Source organism: Castor canadensis, chromosome 4 (assembly GCF_047511655.1).
Source record: "Castor canadensis chromosome 4, mCasCan1.hap1v2, whole genome shotgun sequence".
In the NCBI taxonomy this organism is placed as follows: domain Eukaryota; kingdom Metazoa; phylum Chordata; class Mammalia; order Rodentia; family Castoridae; genus Castor; species Castor canadensis.
The window spans coordinates 14,253,314-14,277,859 of NC_133389.1; the positions used below are offsets into that span (position 1 = coordinate 14,253,314).

Genomic DNA, 24,546 nt, shown 5'->3' on the forward strand with positions numbered 1-24,546 from the left:
TTGAGAAAGTTCTTACCTATACCTACTAACTCCAGAGTATTTCCTACTCTTTCTTGTATCAACTTAAGAGTTTGGGGTCTGATATTAAGATCCTTGATCCATGTTGAGTTAATCTTGGTATAGGGTGATATACATGGATCTAGTTTCAGTTTTTTGCAGACTGCTAACCAGTTTTCCCAGCAGTTTTTGTTGAAGAGGCTGCTATTTCTCCATCGTATATTTTTAGCTCCTTTGTCAAAGATAAGTTGCTCATAGTTGTGTGGCTTCATATCTGGATCCTCTATTCTGTTCCACTGGTCTTCATGTCTGTTTTTGTGCCAGTACCATGCTGTTTTTATTGTTATTGCTTTGTAATATAGTTTGAAGTCTGGTATTGTGATACCTCCTGCATTGTTCTTTTGACTGAGTATTGCCTTGGCTATTCGTGGCCTCTTGTGTTTCCATATAAATTTAACAGTAGATTTTTCAATCTCTTTAATGAATGTCATTGGAATTTTGATGGGAATTGCATTAAACATATAGATTACTTTGGGGAGTATCGACATTTTTACTATGTTGATTCTACCAATCCATGAGCATGGGAGATCTCTCCACTTTCTATAGTCTTCCTCAATCTCTTTCTTCAGAAGTGTATAGTTTTCCTTGTAGAGGTCTTTCACATCTTTTGTTAGGTTTACACCTAGGTATTTGATTTTTTTTGAGGCTATTGTAAATGGAATTGTTTTCATACATTCTTTTTCCGTTTGCTCATTGTTAATGTATAGAAATGCTAATGATTTTTCTATGTTGATTTTATATCCTGCTACTTTGCTATAGCTATTGATGATGTCTAGAAGCTTCTGAGTAGAGTTTTTTGGGTCTTTAAGGTATAGGATCATGTCATCTGCAAATAGGGATATTTTGACAGTTTCTTTACCTATTTGTATTCCTTTTATTCCTTCTTCTTGCCTAATTGCTCTGGCTAGGAATTCCAGTACTATGTTGAATAGGAGTGGAGATAGTGGGCATCCTTGTCTGGTTCCTGATTTTAGAGGGAATGGTTTTAATTTTTCTCCGTTAAGTATAATGCTGGCTGTAGGTTTGTCATATATAGCTTTTATAATGTTGAGGAACTTTCCTTCTATTCCTAGTTTTCTTAGAGCTTTTATCATGAAATGATGTTGGATCTTATCAAAGGCTTTTTCTGCATCTATTGAGATGATCAAGTGGTTTTTGTCTTTGCTTCTGTTAATGTGGCTTATTACGTTTATTGATTTTCGTATGTTGAACCACCCCTGCATCCCTGGGATGAAGCCTACCTGGTCGTGGTGAATAATCTTTTTGATGTGTTGCTGAATTCGACTTGCCATTATTTTGTTGAGGATTTTTGCATCAATGTTCATTAAGGAGATTGGCCTATAGTTCTCCTTTTTGGAGATGTCTTTGCCTGGTTTGGGGATAAGTGTAATACTGGCTTCATAAAATGTGTTTGGCAGTTTTCCTTCCCTTTCTATTTCATGGAACAGTTTAAGGAGGGTTGGTATCAGTTCTTCTTTAAAGGTCTGATAGAATTCAGCAGAGAATCCATCAGGTCCTGGGCTTTTCTTTTTGGGGAGACTCTTGATTGCTGCTTCAATTTCATTTTGTGTTATAGGTCTATTCAGGTGATTAATTTCCTCTTGGTTCAGTTTTGGATGATCATATGTATCTAGAAATCTGTCCATTTCTTTGAGATTTTCAAATTTATTTGAATATAGGTTCTCAAAGTAGTCTCTGATGATTTCCTGGACTTCCATGGTGTTTGTTGTTATCTCCCCTTTTGCATTCCTGATTCTACTAATTTGGGTTTTTTCTCTCCTCATTTTAGTCAGGTTTGCCAGGGATCTATCGATCTTGTTTATTTTTTCAAAGAACCAACTTTTTGTTTCATTAATTCTTTGTATGGTTTTTTTGGTTTCTATTTCGTTGATTTCAGCTCTTATTTTTATTATTTCTCTCCTTCTATTTGTTTTGGGATTTGCTTGTTCTTGTTTTTCTAGGAGTTTGAGATGTATCATTAGGTCATTGATTTGGGATCTTTCAATCTTTTTAATATATGCACTCATGGCTATAAACTTTCCTCTCAAGACTGCCTTAGCTGTGTCCCATAGGTTCCGGTAGGTTGTGTTTTCATTTTCATTGACTTCTAGGAACTTTTTAATTTCCTCTTTTATTGCATCGATGATCCATTCTTCATTAAGTAATGAGTTATTTAGTTTCCAGCTGTTTGCATGTTTTTTGTCTTTACTTTTGTTGTTGAGTTCTACTTTTACTGCATTGTGGTCAGATAGTATGCATGGTATTATTTCTATTTTCTTATATTTGCTGAGGCTTGCTTTGTGCCCTAGGATATGATCTATTTTGGAGAAGGTTCCATGGGCTGCTGAGAAGAATGTATATTGTGTAGAAGTTGGATGAAATGTTCTGTAGACATCTACTAGGTCCACTTGATCTATTGCATATTTTAGGTCTTGGATTTCTTTATTGAGTTTTTGTTTGGATGACCTATCTATTGATGATAATGGAGTGTTAAAGTCTCCCACAACCACTGTGTTGGCGTTTATATATGCTTTTAGGTCTTTCAGGGTATGTTTGATGAAATTGGGTGCGTTGACATTGGGTGCGTACAGATTGATGATTATTATTTCCTTTTGGTCTATTTCCCCTTTTATTAGTATGGAATGTCCTTCTTTATCTCGTTTGATCAATGTAGGTTTGAAGTCTACTTTGTCAGAGATAAGTATTGCTACTCCTGCTTGTTTTCGGGGGCCATTGGCTTGGTAAATCTTCTTCCAGCCTTTCATCCTAAGCATATGCTTATTTCTGTCAGTGAGATGAGTCTCCTGTAAGCAACAAATTGTTGGATCTTCTTTTTTAATCCATTTTGTCAAACGGTGTCTTTTGATGGGTGAATTAAGTCCATTAACATTAAGTGTTAGTACTGATAGGTATGTGGTGATTCCTGCCATTTAGTTATCTTAGTTGTTTGAAGGCTTGATTGTGTGTACCTAACTTGATGTTACTCTCTTCTGTCTTGCTTTTTCTTATCCTGTGGTTTGGTGCTGCCTGCCTTTTCATGGTTAAGTTGGGTGTCACTTTCTGTGTGCAGGATCCCTTGCAGAATCTTTTGTAATGGTGGCTTTGTGGTCACATATTGTTTTAGTTTCTGCTTATCATGGAAGACTTTTATTGCTCCATCTATTTTGAATGATAGCTTTGCTGGGTAGAGTATCCTGGGGTTGAAGTTATTTTCATTCAGTGCCCAGAAGATCTCACCCCACGCTCTTCTTGGTTTTAATGTTTCTGTTGAGAAGTCTGCTGTGATTTTGATGGGTTTACCTTTGTATGTTACTTGTTTTTTCTCTCTTGCAGCCTTCAATATTCTTTCCTTAGTTTCTGAACTTGTTGTTTTAATGATGATATGTCGTGGAGTAGTTCTATTTTGATCTGGTCTGTTTGGTGTCCTGGAGGCCTCTTGCATTTGTATGGGAATATCTTTCTCTAGATTTGGGAAATTTTCCGTTATTATTTTGTTGAATATATTACGCATTCCCTTTGCTTGCACCTCTTCTCCTTCTTCGATGCCCATGATTCTCAAGTTTGGTCTTTTGATGGAGTCAGTGAGTTCTTGCATTTTCTTTTCACAGGTCTTGAGTTGTTTAATTAATAGTTCTTCAGTTTTTCCTTTAATTACCATTTCATCTTCAAGTTCTGAGATTCTGTCTTCTGTTTGTTCTATTCTGCTGGATTGGCCTTCCGTTTTGTTTTGCAGTTCTGTTTCGTTCTTTTTTCTGAGGTTTTCCATATCCTGGCTGTTTTCTTCTTTATTGTTGTCTATTTTTGTCCTGAGTTCATTTATCCATTTATTCATTGTGTTCTCTCTTTCACTTTGGTGTTTATACAGTGCTTCTATGGTTTCCTTTATTTCTTCTTTTGCTTTTTCAAATTCTCTATTTTTATTGTCTTGGAATTTCTTGAGTGTCTCCTGTACATTTTGGTTGACCCTATCCAGTATCATCTCTATAAAATTCTCATTGAGTACTTGTAGTATGTCTTCTTTTAAATTATTCTTGTAGGCTTCATTGGGTCCTTTGGCATAGTTTATCTTCATTTTGTTGGAGTCTGGCTCTGAGTTTCTGTTCTCTTCATTCCCCTCTGGTTCCTGTACTAATTTTTTGCTGTGGGGAAACTGGTTTCCTTGTTTTTTCTGTCTTCCTGTCATTGTCCTTGGTGTTGTTACTGTCCCTGTACTGTGTGTAATTAAGTATTTTCTAGCTTGTAATAATAACAATGGTAATATTGAGAATGGAAGAGTGAGCTGAGATGGAAAGCAAGAAGTTAAAGAAAAGGGGAAAACAAATATACAGACAAGAGGGAGAAAGCAGAACAAGGTATCAGACAAGAGAGTTTCAAAGGTATAAACAGGGAGTGTTAGTGTACTAATCGACAGTAAGCTGAACAGACAATAGAGAGACAGAGAGAGGATTGAAAATCAAAGATAAAAAAAGATAAAAAATAAGTATATGAAAGTAATATCTATTTATAAAAATGATTTAAAATAAAATGGAAAATAGAAAATTAAAAAAAAAAAAAAAACCAAAAAACTTCCAAGTTTATATGCAATGCAATTTCAGTCTTAATAATTTGGAATGCCGTCTCAATCTCCAGTCCTGGAGTTGGTGCCTCAGATGTTGTTCTGTAGTTGTCTCATCAAAGGGGATGCATAAAGTAGAACAAAACTACACTCACACACACACAGAAGAAAAAAAAAAAACCCCACCAAGTGTCCCCAGTTCAAATGCAATACAGTTTCAGTAAGTTTTTCGGCTTGCAGGTGTAATTCGGTTGTTCTCTCATGAAAGGTAGGGAGAAAAAGAAAAAAAAAGCGTCTGGAGGCAGTTCTGAGAGTGGTATCTGCAACTGTGGCTTGCCTGCCTGCTGCTCTCAGCCTGTAGCTGGCGGCGTTATTTATGCAGATCTCTGGGGTGAGCTAGCACTCACCTGGTCCCACAGGCTTTGTTTGCTCAGAGTTCTCCTGTGCTGCGGCCTCTGCCACAGGCTTTCCCCTTTCCAAGCACTGGGAAAGGTGCCACTGCCCCGCGTTGTCAGGCCTGCGTGTTTATTTACAGTTCACGTGGGAAGTGGGTCTTCCCTCCTCTCACAAGCGTCCCCGCTCCTGGTTGCTGGGCGCGCGCCCCGCTCCTGCCAGAGCCTCTCCGGCCCGCCCGGCTCGTTTATTTACAGTCCCGGGAAGGAGTATATTTCTTTTACATCAGACTACTTAAAAGACAATTTCTGAAACATCATTTGCATAGGTCTTTTCTCATTCTATAAGTGAAACATTTAAACATTAAATTTCCAGAAGCAAATGGGAGAGCTTATTTCAGAATAAAGCTTAGTAGAAAATAGATTTCTTAAGAAACTGAAGTTTCAGTTTTAAATCAGCAAGCAAGATTTAAGTAATACTCAATGATCAAGAAAAAATTTAGTTAATCTATTCTGTATACTTTTGTACAAAAATCTAGAGTTAATAAATAAAGGATAAGAATGAAATTCTTGTAGCAATTCAAACATTCAAATTGTAAGGGGAAAACTCTGTCTTCTACAGGTCTCCTTTTTTAACCTAGGTTATATACAAACATTTATGCTCCTTGTCTTTGTTATCAAAAGAAGACTTTACATCATTGATTCTGTGTTTAATGTACACAAGGATGTTCTTGGCTCTTATAAGATAGGATTCTCTGCCCTAGATTGTAGATGAGCAGAGTAGGGAAAGAGATGCTTCATTCGTTAATGGCCATGGTATCACGGAGATAGGCAGAGGCACCATAACTACTTGGAGGAGGAACATCAAAATGGCACAGGGAAGGTGCCACAAAGAATAAGACATCCCAAAGGTGACAGTGGTGGTAAAATGGAACATGCAAGTACTGATGAAAAATAACATAAGGGTATGTATACATGATATAAATTACGAAGAGCCTTAAACAACTGGCTGTGCCATTTCAACTCATCACAAGAGTTTTGGAAAGTTGAGAACTACATGGATAGATTTGTGATCCAGACAGTATACAGTATAGATGATCTAGGGATCTGGGGAAAGAGGTCCAAGTATCTTTGTTCAGATACCAAAAGATGAAAACGGAGGGATGGAGGTGTGGCTTAAGTGTTAGTGCACCTGCCAATAGTGTGATGCCCTGAATTCAAACACAATTAATGCCAAAAAAAAAGGTGTAAAACAGGAAGATGAAGGCCCCAAAGCTTTACAGGAATTGCAGCTGTTGGACTGGAAAAGACAATGCAACATCAAATATTCTGAAGTGATTAATCTTACATGTTTTAAAGCTAATGTGAGCCCAGGATCCAAGAACCACTTTTGATAGTGCAAAATACATACCTTGCCATTAAGCCATGAAAAGACAGGAAGGAAACTTAAATGAATACTGCTAACTTCAAGAAGTCTATTGAAAAAGACTGTATTAGGTATTATTCCAACTGTATATCATTCTGGTAAAGGCAAAATGTATTGATTTCAAAAAGATCAGTGAGCCATAGTGATTTCAGCAAGAAGCAACTGGAAACCATGGTGAATATCCACCTTCAACCTCTGACTTGATTAAAAGAAAGTGCCTAAAATAAAAAAGAAAGAAACCAAAAAGGAAAAAGTACACATTTTCATTTTTCCCTTACTTCAGAAGTTCTAGGTACAACTCTAAACTCAGCACGAAGTGTATTATCAATCCTTACTAGTGCCTAAAAGATGACTGAATTAATTGAAGATGGGAAGCACTTTGAAAGCCACTGCCAAAATCTGAATTTTTAACACTATAACAGCATACCTGAAACTGAGTAGTTTATAAAAAGCAGAAATATACTTGTCATAGTTCAGGAGACTGGAAGCCCATGATCAAGATGGTGTCAGGTGCAATTGTCTAAATTGGGCTGCATCTTCCAAAAGAGAGAACACTGTCCTCACCTGGTGGATTGCAGAAGAACAAGCTAACCAAACACTGCAGGAGCTTGTTCACCTATGCATGATGCAGAAGATTTCATAGCCTGTCACCTCTTGAGGACCCCACATCTTAACACTGTAACTTTGGTACCACCTACACTATTGAAGGTAGCTCCACCTAAACAAAGGGGCATACAAACCCTTCAGTTGAATCTCCTTACTTCAAACCCCTCTGATGACTCCCGGTAATCACTCCTAAGTAATCCAGAATTTACTAAGTAAATACAGACCTACCTCAGTTAATTAATGTTCACTATTTGTGGTAGTTTGCCTGCAAACAAGGGGGCCAACAATAAGTCTAATCTCTGTGCACACATGGCAGTCCTAACACCAAAAGGTAGCTTCTCAGCCAAATGTGGTGGCACATGCCTGTAATGCCAGCACTGTGGAGCCTAAGGCTGCAGGACAGGGAGTTAAAAAGATCACCCTGAATTACACAGCAAGATGTTGTCTCAAAAAAAAAAAAATCAACAAATGGAGCCTCTCAACACTCTTCTTGGACCTGATCTGGCTTTGTAACTTGCCATTAAACAAAAGGCAGAAAAAATGACACTTGTCTAAGCTGAATATTTAAAAAGCCAGTCACCCCCCACTTTCAATATATCTTAACTCAGCTACCATGACATAAGGAAGTCCAAGCTGACCTAGGGAAGGTCACAAGGAAGGTTCCCAGAAGAAAGGAAGTTCTTCCCTTGTCCTTGCAGGAGGACAACCAGTACTAAGACCACAGACCTACACCAGAGCCCTTCATGCTTTTCCAGCCTAGCTGCCTGCTACAACACCTGATGGGTGAGTCCTGGTCACATAGGATGGCCTGGTGGTGGTACCATGCTCTCTCCTGACAACTCCACATCCTCCTCCTGTGACACTGCCATATTTATGTTTTCATTAAAATTCCTTTGAGATTTGAAATGCAGATGGCCATCTCAATTGGTAAATTCACTGTTGCATTCATTGTTCCTCAAATCATCTTGAGTTACATGAGCCATCTGCTTCCCTTTACCCCTATGTAGGCCATTGCCAAGGCTGAGGAGTTGCCATTTGCTTCTGAGAGAGCACCCATGATGGTAAATCTGAAACACTGAACTTGAAGACAGACTTGCATATATACAGGTTTCCATGACTATTCAATATTCACTCTACTTATTAATAGTTTTAGCTGAAAAGTTCACTCATGAGTAAATAGGTTCATAAGAAAAACTATTTTTTTGTGTGTGTATGGAGTCCTCAGATTTAGATTGCATGCTGTCAATGTCAAAATGAAAAACTGACAAAAATATTTTCAATAAAATCTCACTTTGTCAGAAGAATTTAAATCCCAGACACATAATGAATACATATTTGCAAGCATAAAGAATGTGTGGAAGAATTCATTTCCTTGCAGTGGAATTTGAAATTAAGTTATTAGTTGTAACATACATCTTTGTATTATTTGGGTTGTTGTACAGAATTTTACATATTTTTAATTTGGAAGTAGTTCAATATGAGAAATTAAATCACACTTACAAAGTCAAAGCAATTGAATATTTTACACTGTTCAAGTAATTCTGAATCAATATAAAAGATAATCATGGTGTATTTCTAGGGCTATCATAATAAATCATCACAAAACGAATGGTTTAAGACATAGGCTTCTCTCTCAAATTCAGGAAGGAATAAATCTGAAACTAGATTTTTAGCAAGATTGGCTCCTCCTGGAGGCATTGAGAGAGACAGCATCTCTGCCTCTGTCCTAGCTTCTGAATGTTACCAGAAATCTATGCCTTTTCCTTGCTCACAGATGCCTCACTCCAAACTCAGCTTCCATCTTCACATTCCTTATTCTCTTTATGGACCATCTTCTTAGAAAAATATTTATCATTGGAGTAAGGACCCACCCTATATCCAGTAAGGTTTCATCTTGAAATCTTCAACAAGTTATATCTGCAAAGATCTTCTAAATCTCAATAAATATCATTGTGATTTAGTTATAAGTACATTGTATACTTCTAAATAAAATATCGTTTTGTGGTTCCATATGCACATGAATTCTGGGGAGCACTGATCAACTCACTAGACCTGGTCTGTGGAATGCATGACCCTCTCCATCTCTAGATTATCAGCCTCCCAAAGTCAAGGGATCCACAGGGCTATATAGCCCCTGCCATGCTGGCCATTGCACACTGGGCATGGCTGCCAAGCAGGGTCTCAGTCAGGAATAAAACTAACAGATATGGCAGGATGCAAGGTAGTACTTACTGCAATTAACAGCAGCAAAACACAATGTTGGTACTGACCAAAAATATTGCTGTTATTCCTTGGGCCATACTAATGACAACGCAAGACGAGAAAATTTATTTAAAAAATACACCATGTTACATAGGGAATTGTGTTTTTGTAAATTGTAATCAACACTCTTTTCTAAGACATGGTCTTTTTTGAGACTTCTACTTGGTAAACAACTGCATTGCCCTTCTCTTTCCCAATTTTAATGTGTTTGCATCAAGTCCTGTTGAGACTATGCTTTTGTGAACCCATTGCTCTTTGGGATGCTGCATATCTATCTCACCTGAGATAACACTGTGCCAGTTTTCTTTGCTTTGAACCCCAATTTTCTTTATGGCTCATGGTTTATTCCCTTCCTTTGAAGAAAGAATGACTCATTGGAATGTAGTTTGAATAAAGATACACGGCACATAGAGTTTTCCATAGATAAATCTTCTGGTGTGACTGTTGGGCTTCCTGGAAATAGGTGGGGTTGGGAAAATGCAGGGGGTTGGGTGGGAGTTGGAGTTTCACTTAATCATTAGCTCCTATTTCTACCCCAGTGCAGTCCCCACATCCCTTACTGTACCTATGAATACCTAGTTCCAAATTGAGTCCAATTAGATCCCATAGCAGTAAGACACAGAGGCCATGGGTGACTGGGCTGGGATGGGAAGGTTGCTTGATTGCTAGCATTTAGTAACTATCTATTCATTCTGTAGTAGTATTGTAAACTAACACACCTCTTCCATGCCTGCCTTTCACCACTGCCTGTCCAGGGAAATTCTGACTCCAATTTGAGCTTATTGCTTCTTATGAGGTGTTTCTCCTCCATAGGCAGAGGGAGAGTCTTCCTGCAGGTGTTCCTCCACCCATTCTCCAGAATTGTAATGGAATCTGTGGGCTGCTTCACTCCTCCCTTAGTTCTTGTCAATCACAGTGCACATTACTGACCCAAGGATACAACACACCCATTTCCCTTCATACAAATGAACTGTTCCTCAAATCCTAAAGGGAAGAAAATTTGCTGTCACACTTTTTCATCAGGTACAATCAGTTCCCAGAAACAAACGTGTCAACACAGCTTTCCCAAACATCAAAATATTGATTTCCCCTAAGATCTGTTTTCTGAAACTGAGTTTTGAAGGAGTAGGGAAAAAGAAATAAATTCCACATTGATTTTATCCAACACAACAAAACTCACATATGATTAAATGTCCCTCATTTTGTCTTATACAATGATTGGTAATCTTGAATGCGTTGATTTAAATAAAACAAGAAAATAGCAAGATGTGAAATGTCCCTTGTGATTCTCTTTGGAGGACTTAGAGATCTCAAAGGTGTCCAGAGCTGGTCAAAATTGGGAGATCATAGCAGGATGTTGAACCCCATGCACTGTTTTTTCAAAAGGCGCTAAGGGAGCCTGGGTCAGCTGACTTTGAGACCCACAACTCTCTGGGACTTCCCATTGCCTGAGGATTTCAATGCCAGACTCCCTGCAGGGTCACCTGTGACTAGGCAGCCCAGAGCTGAATCACTAGGCGCTCACTGAAGATCCCATATGCCATCGTCAAAACCTTCTCCTTGGGAGCCAGGTGTGCACTCAGGACTTGGTGATCCCCAGCATCACAGTCACCCCTGTTAGACATACTTGAGGGAAGGCATCGCCGTCCACATAGATTTCCTTGCTAGATCTCCACAGGACATTGCTCCCACTCCACCACAATGCCTTCTGTGCACTCGCTTTCCCAGACCTCATTCAGGGGTCCAGTCAGGTGAGGTCACATCCTTTCCCAAGGGAGCACCTGCCACTGCAGAGTGAAGAATGGGACTTCTGGGAACTTGCAGAGTTAATGAAAGGATTTTTGAAGCTTCTGCACTTTCCCAAGGAGTTAAAACAGGTAACTCTATGCCTGGTGTGAGAGAAACTCCCAAAGTCAGATACTCACCTCAAGTTGTAGATCAGAGGTGCCAGGATGGAGACCACAGAGCAGTAGGGCTTTCTGATACTATCTGGTTGGGGACAGCTAAGTCCCTAGGGTGGGGCAGGTCCTGAAGCAGGTTAGGGTTTCCAGATGGGCAGTCTGGTTTCCTCCTTGCAGAGGACTGCAGATTCTTGAGCAAGTAAAAACAGACCTTGATCTAGGGGAGTTGTCTTTTGGTAAGTGATTATATTTCACTCTCTAACCCAAGTTCCTGTGTTTTTGCAGAGACCTGAATTAGGACTTCAGTGACCAAAACAGTACCAGTACCTAGTACACCTGGGAAGCTGCACACTGCAGAGGAGAAATTTAAAACGAATGATCCCATTCTGGGTGCTGACAAAGCCAATATGAAAATTCTGTTTGCCACCTGGAGCAGAAACACTGGCTATGGGAAGAATGTTAGACAAACATTTAAAACTGAGAAATTCATCTTAAAACCTGAAATCCTTACCCTGAGTCAGTTTTCTCAACACAGCACTGTTTTAAGGCAAATAAATCCAAATCGTGGAGGCTCCCAGGCTTTACTGAATGTGCAGCAGCATCTCTGGCCTCTACTCACTGGAAGCAACTTGTGATTTTCTTCATTAATATTGTTTTGCAGTTGTCAAAGTTGCAGGAATGTTTACTGATACCTCACTTCCTATCTTCTCCATTCCTTTTCATCCCAGCTTTACCAGTTTTAGGTTTACTCTTCTAGTGTTTTCTTTTTTCTAAAATTAAGTAACATGAGGATGTATAATCTAATTCTCCTTTTCTACCCATGACTATTTGTGTATCATTTTGAATCATCCTTTGATTTCATAGTGAGTTTTGGAAATCCCTTGAAGTTCTTATGTAGACAACTTTCTTACTCTTAATTTCTTTTTTATAGTCAAGCTATGTATTTTTTGGAGGGCTGGGGCAACAGTTTTTGTTCCACTGATGGACATTTGGCTTGTTTCCAAATTATGTCACACATTGCCATGAATGTGAACTTATCAAGCTTTACACACACACACCATCCACATTGCTAAAAAGTAGATTCCAGTTGCACAGATGCTGAGATTCAGGATTTCAAACAAGCTCACAGAAACACTATGCAGCTGACCTATGGCTCACACTTTCAGTAGCAAAAACTTAGCATGAGCACTGTTTTGTATGCTTGGAATAGTATTTGATGATTAAAATTTACAGAAATGACATCATTGGTTTCAATGATAAATGCACCTAATATCTGGCTTTTTGTTGGCCCATTAACATCCTTATGGATTTTATCATTTTCTTTTTCTCACCAACTGATGTTTTTCTTTTATTGCTTTTAGATTTTAGATCAAAGTTGGAAGATTTTCTCCAGATTACAGAACACATCAATGTTTCCTTCCAGTATCATATTTCAATTGCTGTTCTATTGGACTTTTCTACTGACTGGAAAATATTAACCTAATTTTAATTCATTTTCAATGATTTTTCATTAGGTCTAATTCTATTTATTAAAACTTCATCTTCTTTTTCTTTGTATACTTGAATCTGTTTCTGAATTTGATATTCATTTCCATTGGTCACACTGCTTTAATTATGGAGTTTTAAAAAAATGTATTTAGGTAATTTTAGATTCATAGCAGAAATGTGAGGAGATACAGAGATTTCCCACATACTTCTTGGCCTTGCACCCATTTAGCCTCCCCTATTACCAATTTCCCACATGACAATGGTACATACATTACAATCTCTAAGTCTGTTGAGGAATTATCCTCTAAGATCTGTAGTGAACAACAAGGTTCAACCTTGGTGGTTTATATTCTATGAGTTTGGACAAATGTTTGATGTCATATATCTACCAATAAAAAATATTATAATTATATGTATAAAAATCCTGTGCACTACCATTTTTTTCTTTTATTATTTATATGTGCATACAAGGCTTGGGTCATTTCTCCCCCTTGCCCCCACCCCCTCCCTTACCACCCACTCCGCTCCCTCCCTCTCCCCCCCACCCTCTCAATACCCAGCAGAAACTATTTTACCCTTATTTCTAATTTTGTTGTAGAGATAGTATAAGCAATAATAGGAAGGGACAAGGGTTTTTGCTGGTTGAGATAAGGATAGCTATACAGGGAGTTGACTCACATTAATTTCCTGTGCGTGTGTGTTACCTTAGAGGTTAATTCTTTTTGAGCTAACCTTTTCTCTAGTTCCTGGTCCCCCTTTTCCTATTGGCCTCAGTTGCTTTTAAGGTATCTGCTTTTGTTTCTCTGCGTTAAGGGCAACAAGTGCTAGCTAATTTTTTAGGTGTCTTACCTATCCTCACTCCTCCCTTGTGTGCTCTCACTTTTATCATGTGCTCAAAGTCCAATCCCATTGTTGTGTTTGACCTTGATCTAATGTCCACATATGAGGGAGAACATACGATTTTTGGTCTTTTGGGCCAGGCTAACCTCACTCAGAATGATGTTCTCCAATTCCATCCATTTACCAGTGAATGATAACATTTCATTCTTCTTCATGGCTGCATAAAATTCCATTGTGTATAGATACCACATTTTCTTAATCCATTCATCATGTACTACCATTTTGAATCCCTCGCTTCTTTTCCCCCAGCAGCTAGTAACTGTTGATATTTGCTCTCTCTATAGTTTTGCTTATTCCAGAATATGAGATGTTTGTTTTGAATATTTCAAAGATACATCACTAACAAGTTTACAAAAGAACTGTTTACAGCACTTTACAAAATGAACCCAAGATATAACTTAACTTCAATCAAAGCATTTCCTTTGTCCTGTCGTACCCTATTCTTGCAATTTTTTACTTATCATGGAATTCAGGATACTAATCTAAAAGTAACCCATCTAAAATTTGCTGTTTACTTTTTGAAAAGGTGGATCCATATCAAGGGCTGATCTATATCTTCTCTCTTTGTTCCTTTAACTAGTATACCTATAGTAGGTTTTCCAGGGCTCCAACCTATACTTCTGTATCCACATAACCAGGTGTAACAGCCCAGGATTCTGAATACGAATTCCACTTTTCACTGCAGTCACTCTGACGAACATTTGATGAGTAGTGACTTTTTTGACATAAATCTGGCTTTACATTTTTCAGTCCTCACTGAGAGATTTTCTGTTCCACCACAGGATTCCTTCTTGTTCCCAGTGGGATTAAAGAATTATTTATGTCTTTGCTTTTTTCCTTTTATTTCTAGGGTTTGGTTGGTCTGAGTCTTTGAATCTGAAATGTCATCCAAAGACTCAGGTGTTGAAGGCTTAGTATCCAGGTGGCAGATTTAGAGAAGAAGGGAGGAAAGGACCCTGTAGAGTTTTCAGAGCCCAAACGCCCTTGACCTTGGCTCCACATCCTCAAACCTCTATGAATGAGCTAAGATATATATTTTTGGTGCAGGAAGGTTCTAAGTCTCACCTTCTCCATGTGAGGAAAGAGCCAGAGAAATGAGACTTCATGTTAGAGACAGACCTATTCCTGTTCCCTTCTCCTCGTGCACTCTCGTGCACTGGGCTAATGGCTGCCATTCCTTTAGGAGCTGAGGTAAGTAGCACATCCCCTTAATGAGAATCCAGTCATTGGATTACCATACCTGTCACTGCATTCAGGTATATACCTGACAGCCACTAGAACTCATTACTTAATTCCTGAGCCTCAGATATATCTGGAGTTTTCTGTTGTTGAGATGAAATAAAGTAACTTAGGTAAGATTCCTAATAAGAAACAAAAGAACAATAAACATGCCAGACAGAAGCAGGTGGCAGTTGCAATCAGGAATAGGATGAACCAGCAGAGTGTGGGAAAGGTAGGCTTCCAGTAACAAGAGGGACAGGTGTTCCCTGGATCCTGTGAGAGGATGTGAGAGATTTGTGTGAACAATTTTTCAAGATGGCAAACAGAACTGGTGGACTACAGCTAGCCAGCTGATGGGGAGCTACATGATCAAGGAGGCTTTCTTGCTGGGTAGAAAGAGACATACACATCTGTTGAGAGCAAGGGACTGCATGGCAAGGCATTTGGGACCAGAGAAGTTCAGAGATTTTTTTTTTTTATGCTGGAAGGTTTCAAGCCTCACCTTTTACTTGTGAGGACAGAACATGTGATTTCAGGGACCTGGTATTTCAGGCCTTACAACAGACTAGCAATTGATAACTCTACAAACTGAATATAACATACAGCTAATTTGACAAACAAAGAGCACTTAAGACAGAATGCCTATCATAATTTTCTGTGTGTGGAAACTTACATGGTGAAGGTCTTATTGTATTATAGGTCTAACAGCTAAGAGCATGAACCATTCATCTTCATAAGCACTATTGATATACTCTGAAGGTGCTTTTCCCAGGTGAAGAGAAGAAAATACTTTCATGCTTGGATGGTTAGAGGTTCCCTCAATCTACCTCCTAACCTGCACTGAACTGAGTCCATCACCATTCTGCATTCAGTAGGGGCCTTCCTCTGTCTCTATCACCATGGCCTTTGCTCAGACCTTGTCATGTCTTATTGAAAGATCACCGAAGCCTTCATTCTATCCATCTGCATTCTCATTCCTTCACAGGCATCCATTATAGCCATTGAGATTGACCTTTTGAAAAAGCCATTCACAGACATTCTAAATGTCTTCACTGATTCTCTACCACCTTGCTACTCAGAGGACAATCCATGAGCCAGCAGACTCAGCATCACCAGGAGAGAATTAAAAATGCAATCTCAAGTGCTACTCAAGACCCACAAATTTAGAACCTAATTTAGAATTTTTAAGAATTCCTTGGTGAGTCATAGAGTCACAGAGTCACTCACTCTCACAACTGCTTTCTGAAGGACAAATGCATGATTTACAAATGTTAAGGAGAAACTACTCAACATTTGTCAGTGATGTACTCTGTACATTAGAATAAATGCATTATATATAACTCCTCCTTAATCCTACAACAACCACTATAGAGAGTGATATGGCTTGGGTGTAAAATGTCCCTTAAAGCCCATGTACTGAGGGCCTGGTTTCTAGTTGATGTGCTCTTGAAATGTGATTGGATGTGAGAGCTGTCACTTCATTGATGGATTAATCATTTGTGAATCCATAATTTGTTGACATTATTGGGAGGTGTTGGAATCTTCAGAAGTAGGGCCCAGTTGAAGATGTGGGTCCTGGGAGCAAGCCCTTGGTGATTCTAGGTTTTTACTGACTTCCCCATCTCCCCTTTCCCCTTTATTCCTCTTTATCTCCTCCCATAAGGTAAGCAACTTTAGTCTACACAGGAATTCTCTACCATGATGTTCAACACTGACTCAGGACCAAAGTGATACGAACAAGTCATGAACTAAATCTTCTGAAACTGGAAGTCAAATTCTAACTTTCCTCTTCTAAGATTGTTTTTATCTCAGATATTTTGTCACAGCAACAGAAAGCTGCCTAATCCACATATGTGCTGCCATCATTTTTCATAGGCATAAAAAGTTGAAGTAAGAACAATTATTCACTACTAAAGTAGGATATTGAATCTGATTAGGCTCCAAATTGATCCCAGGATGATTGTTTTCTGAGGTTTGTTCAATATACAGAATACCCTCAGCTTGGATGTAACAAGAACAAGGGAAAAGGGCACAAGGCTAAAGATATTAGAAAAAACTGCCAAAAGCATATTTCCAAAGTTACTTTTCTACAGGGCTCCTCAGATCCTTTAATATGATAAAATACAAACTATACACACATTAACATTTTCAGGTCGGTGTTTTCCTCTGGAAGCACAATGACCATATTCAGCTCCCCTCCACATATTTCTTCTACATAGGTCATTTTAAAAGTTGCTTCCTGAAACATCATTTGCACAGGTGTTTTCTCATTCTATAAAGGAATCATGTAACCATTAAAGTGGAAATCAACCCAGATGACACACAAGACACACTCAACAGTCAGGAACTTCCTGCCCCAAGATTTCTCTCTCCCATTCCTCTCTTGAATATCAAATGACCTTCTTTTGCTGGCTCCTCTCATTACCTCAGGTCTCAACCATGTAGAACCCAGGGATTAATCCTGAATGTTATTTGCTCGTGGTGAACATCAAGCTGATCAGCATGTGCTACCAAAAAGGCCTAAGAATTATATTGAGGAGAAGGCATACCAGATCTGGAAATCTCATAACAGCTCCAAGCAGAACCTCCCAAATGGAATAAAAATAACTCAGTTGTCATGAAAACCCTCCACAGAAGCAACTCTAAGTATCTCTTCAGACACAAAATGTCTGCACCACATTCTACCAGACATTGTCCCGAGACCATTACATCCCCCTTCCAGAGGGCCTGTTTATGTTTCCAAAACGTCATTTGCTTTTCCATATGTTCACTTTCTCCTTCCTTCACCCTACTAAGTGGTATCCTTCTCCCTTCCTCTTGGCTGAACAGCAGATGGAATGCATGAGCTGTCTTGTGATCGTGACTAATGAAGTTAGGTGTGAATGATGACAGAGAAGGAACAGTGCTCTTTCCTTGATAGTCCCATCCGCATCCCATATTAGTCCTAGACTCTGCTCATTCCAGAAGCCAATCCAATTTTCTATAAGGAGAGATGACATTTGGAGTTTCAATGACCATATTCTGGGTTTTCTGCCACTTACAATGGAATGAAATCCTAATGTACATCTTGTTGAATTTCAAGGAAAGAAAATACTTACCATAGAAAATAGGAAGATATACTTCAGAATAAAGTTAGAAAGAAAATTAATTTTTTGAGAACCTGAAGTTTCAGATTCAAATCTTTTTAGAAGATTTAACTAATAGTGAATGATCAAAAATAAACTTAATCTGTTGTCTGTTTTATTAAAAATGTGTAGTTAAGCAAAAAGAGTAGATTCAATCAGATTCAGAAAATCAAAGACCTTCTGCAAATAACTTGTGCAAAGTTAGAAGGAACTAAATTGTCTGTAATTGTCCCTTATACTTACCTGGGATTTAAATTTTATTTGTGCTTATTTATCTTTAATACCAATGAAGAGTGAATACCATTGCTTCAGTGTTTACAGAATATCAGGATGTCTTGGCACTTATAAGACTGCATTCTCTGCCCTAAAATGGTAGTAAGCAGGTGGGAAAAGCACTTCAGTATCTGTAGTGCTAACATGTAGACAGGCAGAGGCACAGGGACAGCTGGGTGAAGGGGCATCGAGATGGCACAGGATGGTGGAGAATGAAAGCAGGTCTCTGAAAGTGACCTCTGGAGCATGAAGGTGAGGATGAGAAATGAAGATAAGGAAACACATAGGCTTGATTCAAATTACAAAGCTCATCACACAACATGCTATTGGAGTTTGAACATTACACAAGAATTTTAGAAACCTGAAAACTATATGGTCAGATCTGTGACACAGATAGTACACAAAACAGATGATTTATTTGGAAGGGGAAAAGGCTCAGAAATGTATACCCTCCTTTGCTGAGATACAAAAATATGAAAAAGTGTACGAGAAAGGCCCCAAGACTTGGCAGGAAGTGAAACTCCTTGGATGACAATGACCATGAAATTCCAAGTTCTTGAAAAGTTTCTTAATGTTTTAAAGCCAATATGAACTCTAGGATCAAGAACCACCTTTGATAGTACAAAATACACACCTTGCTAATTTTCAAAGCTATTTCTTTGGTCTGTGTTTTCTCAAACTGATTATTCCACTTCCCCTTGAAACAGATGGCATTCAGAAGAATCAGTTTAGTCAACTAATAAACTGAATGTGGAGTTAGCAAATCTTTAATTTTACCTGTGAAGAAGAATTAAAGAGCCATTTAGATAAGTGCTTGAAGATGCAGGTACCAGGAGGGATCTTCTGATCAAAAACTCTTCGAGTCAGCAAGGTGGGGGAAGTCCATGATGTCCTACAATATTCCTCGGAAACAGACCTTGCCCTCACAACTACAGGACAAATACCATAGCAAAATTAAAAAAAGAAAGAAAGAAATGAAATGGAGTGTAAAGGCCAGGTGTAATGACTCATGCCTGAATTTGCAGCTACTCAGGAGGCAGAGATCAAGAGGAATGTGATTTGAGGACAGTCTGGTCAACAAAGGAGTGTCAAAGCATCTTTCAACACTGTCTGCCCAAACCATTCAATGTGGACAATACCAGAGAAACAACTAGAAACCCTTAATTTCAAATTTTATACTATGGCAAAAAGAAAAACTAGCTAATATTAACAGCAAAACAACTAAGTTTAGATAGTTATGGAGGACCTGCACTCAGTACTGAGAAGCGTCCCAGATATTATTGATTGTAGCAAGGTCATGCTAGCATGAAGTAAAAAAGTAACTGGGTATCTCAATTACAAAATACAAAGCATAGATTTTTCTAGAAGAGTTCTGCTGAATATTGAGTATATCAAGGTAGGAAATTAGAGACAATACAGTGCAGAGACATGGCTTAAGTGGTAGAGCACTAGCCTAGTATAGATGAGGCTCTGGCTGCAACATCCAGCACCACTTAAAAGAGAAAAAAAGGGGAAAAACTCTTAGATCAAGGTAGACAAAATGAATACCTGTTGTCATTTTTGCAAAAGGAGATTTTTAAAGCTTGCTTTATTTTTTTAAAGAAGAAATCCCCTTTTTATATTTGGCAGTTTTAAATAAACTGATTACATGATTGCTTATTGTACTATTAAATAGGCTAAAAATAAATTTTTACCTTGAGTCTTGTCAGCATCCCAGGCATTTGTGCGGTCTCTGGACATCTCTGCCCCATTAACAGAGTCAAGCTGCTCCATGTTGGCCTGGTAGAATTGTCAGTAGGGATCTGTAAAAGACTAGTATATACAAGCAACATGATTTCACAGCAACATATAACTAAGAACTTATTTCTTCATACTGCTAACTCAGAATATCAATAAACTTATGATTAAACATGTATGTGAAAATCAAATATAAGGAATTAATCTAAAGTCCCAGTTCTTTTCAGCTATATCCAAATTATGGTTATGAACTAATTAAAATAATTATATATGAATTATATGATTTAAATGAACTGCTGAACCCTTTAAAAGTGTTCCAGAAAATCAGTGAGAAAATTCAAAAAGAATTGAGAATTCTTCATAGAATCACAGCAATTCTTAATAAGCATGCACTTAATAACAGAGCATGAAACATATGAAGTTATAACTGAAAAAAACCATGAACAGCTGCATCCTCTGTTACATCTGGAGACATCAACAGTCCTGTATCAGAAATGGGCAGAGTGAGCAGGCAGAAAATCAGTGGGGACAAAATTGACTCAAAAACACTGGAAATTAACTGGATAAAATTAGCATATTTTGACAACTTCACTCAAAGGGAGAATATTATACCTTCCTCTCAAACCCATATGTAATGATCACACACAGACATATTCTGGGCCATAAAATTGCCCTTAATATAAGAGAAATCATGCAATATCTGCTCTCAAACCACAGAATTGTAAACGACAAATCCGTAAGACAAACATGACGGAAATTTTTCCAAATACTAAAAGGTTAAGCAACAAGTTTCTACATAATAAGTAGGTCACAGAAGCCATCCCAAGAGGCATTTAAATGTGATTTGAACTAACTGTAAGTAAAACTAACTGACAACCTGTCATGGTGAAAATGTGGAGCACAGGAAACTCTCTTTCATGGCTTGTGGGAATGCATACTGGGATGGCCACCTTGGATGTGTATGGCAGTTTCTTACAAACCTGAAATCTTGCTACATGAATTTTGAACCAGTTTTCTTCATAATTGCCCAAATTGGAAACAATCAAAAGCCCCTCGGTAGTGAATGTATAAATAAACCGTGGAACATCCTTAAAATGGAATATCACTTAGCAGTGTTATGTCTTGAAAGAGAAGTACCTCCTCATGTGTTGAAGGGTGGCACCAGCTCTCTGCACTATTGAGAGGTAACTGGTCCTAAGAGTGCTAAGTTCATCAGTGGGTTGATCCAATGCTGAGCTCCTCTCTGAATGGATTATTAGCAGGTCAGATTGCTTGGAGGAATAGGGCACTGTAGCCTGTCTTTCAAGGGTATGTCTTGTCCCTGGCCCCCTCCTGTCTCTGCTTCAGAACTGCCACATGGTGACCAGCCTCCTTTGCTACAACCTCCTGTCTCCATGAGCTCTGCCTCTCAACCTACCCTTGTCAATGGAGCCAACCCACCATGGACGAAAGCCTCTGAAAACCTCACCCGAAATACATGTTTCCTCCTATGTTGTTTTTCTCAGGTATTTTGTCACAGAGATGAAAAAGTGTCTAGCACAGCACTAAGAACAAATGAGCTGTCAACTCATGAAAAGACAGGAAGGAAACTAAATGCATAATACTAACTACCAGAAGACAGTTTGAAAAGGCTATCACTGCATTATTCCAACGTATGATGTTCTGGAAAGGGCAAAACATAGAGACATTAAAAACATCAGCAAGCCATGCTGATGCATGCCTGCAATTACAGCACCTTAGAAGCTGAGGAAGGAGGATCATGTGTTCAAGGCCAACCAGGGCTACATAGTGAAACCCTGTCTCATTAATAAATGAATAAAATCAGTGATTGCCAGATGTCATGAATGGGCAGAACCAGTGAAGCACAGAAGATAATTGGTCCACTCTAACATATACAGTCTGCCACTATATGTTTGTCCTTAACCACAGAACCTACAGCAGGAGTGAGTTTTAATATAACCTATAGACTTTGAACGATAATATAGCGATATAATCTCTTCGGTTGTGAGTAATACACTGCAGTGATAGAGGATGTTATTACAGGAGAGATGACATTCATTTACCTTTTATGCAATTGTATATGGACCTAAAATTTCCCTAAAATAGTTTATTTTTAAAAGACTTTGAGATGTGCTAACCACAGAATCTGTCTGTTCTAAAAACAACTGACTTTCTTGAGTGAGGCTTCATACAGCAAGTGCTAAGGCTGCATCTGCAATTTAGAACAACAGACTTTCATCCAGTGTTGCTCATTCCATTGATTACACAGGAAAAGTATTTGCTGTAAACCAGTGCTCTGTGTCAAAAACTTTTGTGATTATGGAAGTGATGCAAATCTGCAACATCCAGAGTGGTCCACATATGCCTATGCAGCACTTGAAATAGGCTAGTGGGACCACTGAATTAAGCATGTGATTTTATATAAATTTCAATCAATTTGAAATCACCACATATGGCCACTGCCTACCATGCTGAATGTTTTAAAATATAATTGACTCTCCCAAAAGTTCAAACTTTATTTTGCCAGCATGTGCTATGAAACTATAATGGTATTCATGAACACCTATGTTGTGCCATATAAGTGAAAAAATGTGGTGGAGATTAAACAGAATGAAATAACTAATTTGTCAGTTGTGCACTGTGGAATGGCTTTCCAATCTTCTCTCACACTGCTTATAGCTGAACATTTTATTCTCCTTTTTCCTAATTCTCTTTATTATATTAAGGATTTTATACTTCTTTCAGTATAGCAGTAGAGATAAAATTGTGGCCAGTAGTTATGAATACAAGTTGTGAGATTAGCTAACACTCTGACCTTCAAAAAATTCCTCAGTCCCTTTATGCCTTCTCATTTTTTTCTGGGATACAAGTTGGTAGTAATAGCTGCACCTCACAGGGTAACTGGGTCCTTGATGGGTAACTGTCCTTATCTTGTTTCAGGTAACATAACTGAATTTTCCGTATGTTTCAGACACTGTATTAATTGATCCATGTATCCCATCCTTTCATTTAGTCCTTCCATTATTCATGCTTTGCCAATTATTCTGCTTCTGATTGTTTATCAATGCCAGAGAATGTTTTAAAATCTCTCAGAGAAAATATGAAAGCAAACTGACCAGTCACGTATTGAAGACTTGCCCCAGTACTCTGTCATCTTTTCAACTTGTAAACACATTTAATATAGTTCTCTGCTATACCACATCACCATTTGGGAGCCATAAATAAATTAAATGAACATCTGGTTATACAGTGGTATTAGTTTCCTAGAAAACAAAATTAATGAAAAATAACGCATTTGGCTCACATTTCATCTTATATTACAACATAAAAAAAGATTTAATTATCAATGCTTTCCTTAAATTATCCACACAAATATGAAAGGATAATCAGTCAATCCTTGGTGTTTGCTGTAATGTTTGTGTAACTAACCTTACAAAGATAAAAATAAGCAAACTAAATTGTACAACCATGGTAACATGAGTAAGACCTTTGCTTGACCACCTTCAATTTATACCATTTGTTTTGAAACAATGAGAGTTTAAAATGAGTTTGAAAAGCAATGCAGTGATTATATAAAACAATAATTGTGATCTCTCAAACATGTAAATAATTCTTACAAATCAGTAAGAAAAATCAAAGCAAAGGATTTAGCTACAGGCAATTCACAGAAAATATATACTTGCTTGACAAATGAGAAAAGTTGTTCAATCACATTAATAATAGTAAAGATAACAATAGGCAGTGTTGATGATGGTGCACGGAATTCTAATAACAATTTTATGAATACCCTGAGGAGGACATAAATGACTACATCATTGTGAAAGGCAATTTGACACTGCTTAATCAAATTGAAAGCTCATTCCCTAGGACTTCAACAAATCCATCTTAGATGTGAACATATGCAGAAAAATCACTTACAAAACATCACTGTTTGTAATGGCCCAGATTAGATGCAACACTAAAACCCATCTATGCAGTAATGTTAGCTACATTGTTGTACATCCATGCTTGGGAATATCACACATAAGCGAACAGAGTGATGTAGATCCACATGTAATGAGAGAGGTAGAATTTAAGATATCTTGTGTAGTGAAAAGAAATGTTATAAAATAATCCATGTGAAACAATGTAGTCATATACAGAAAACCCTACAAAGCAAAATAGCCTTGTGAAAGACAATCCATAGCAAATCCATAAAAGCTCTTGTATTGGTAGCAGGTGTAATGGGGTTGGAACAAAGTTGTCTTGTCTACGTAATTTTATTTACTTACAACAAGAACTTATTTGACTAGTTTTGGTTTAATAAAAGAAGTCATGAACTCATTGTGAAAAAGAAAGGCAGTGTAATCTTCTAGAAATAAACTCAGAAAGATTTTCAGTGTGTTAAAAACAAAAGAAAATATTTAAATGTATAAAAAGTTGGCAAGTGTCACAATGCACAAAATAATCAACAATATCCATATCCAATTGCATGAGCTCTGCATAAGTTATTTTAGAAATATCATTTCCTTTATGCCTCAAGAACTCAGGACAGTGTTTGCTATAAGCCCATTTGACAGACATGAAAACAGAAACAAAGAAAGTCCCTGAGGTTTGTGAAGGT

The 24,546-nt window shown here is 38.0% G+C and overlaps 1 pseudogene; it reads right to left on the bottom strand.

The window, feature by feature from the left end:
• Window positions 1–24,546, bottom strand: part of LOC109693399 (serpin B6-like) — a 44,014-nt pseudogene that overhangs the window by 18,516 nt on the left and 952 nt on the right.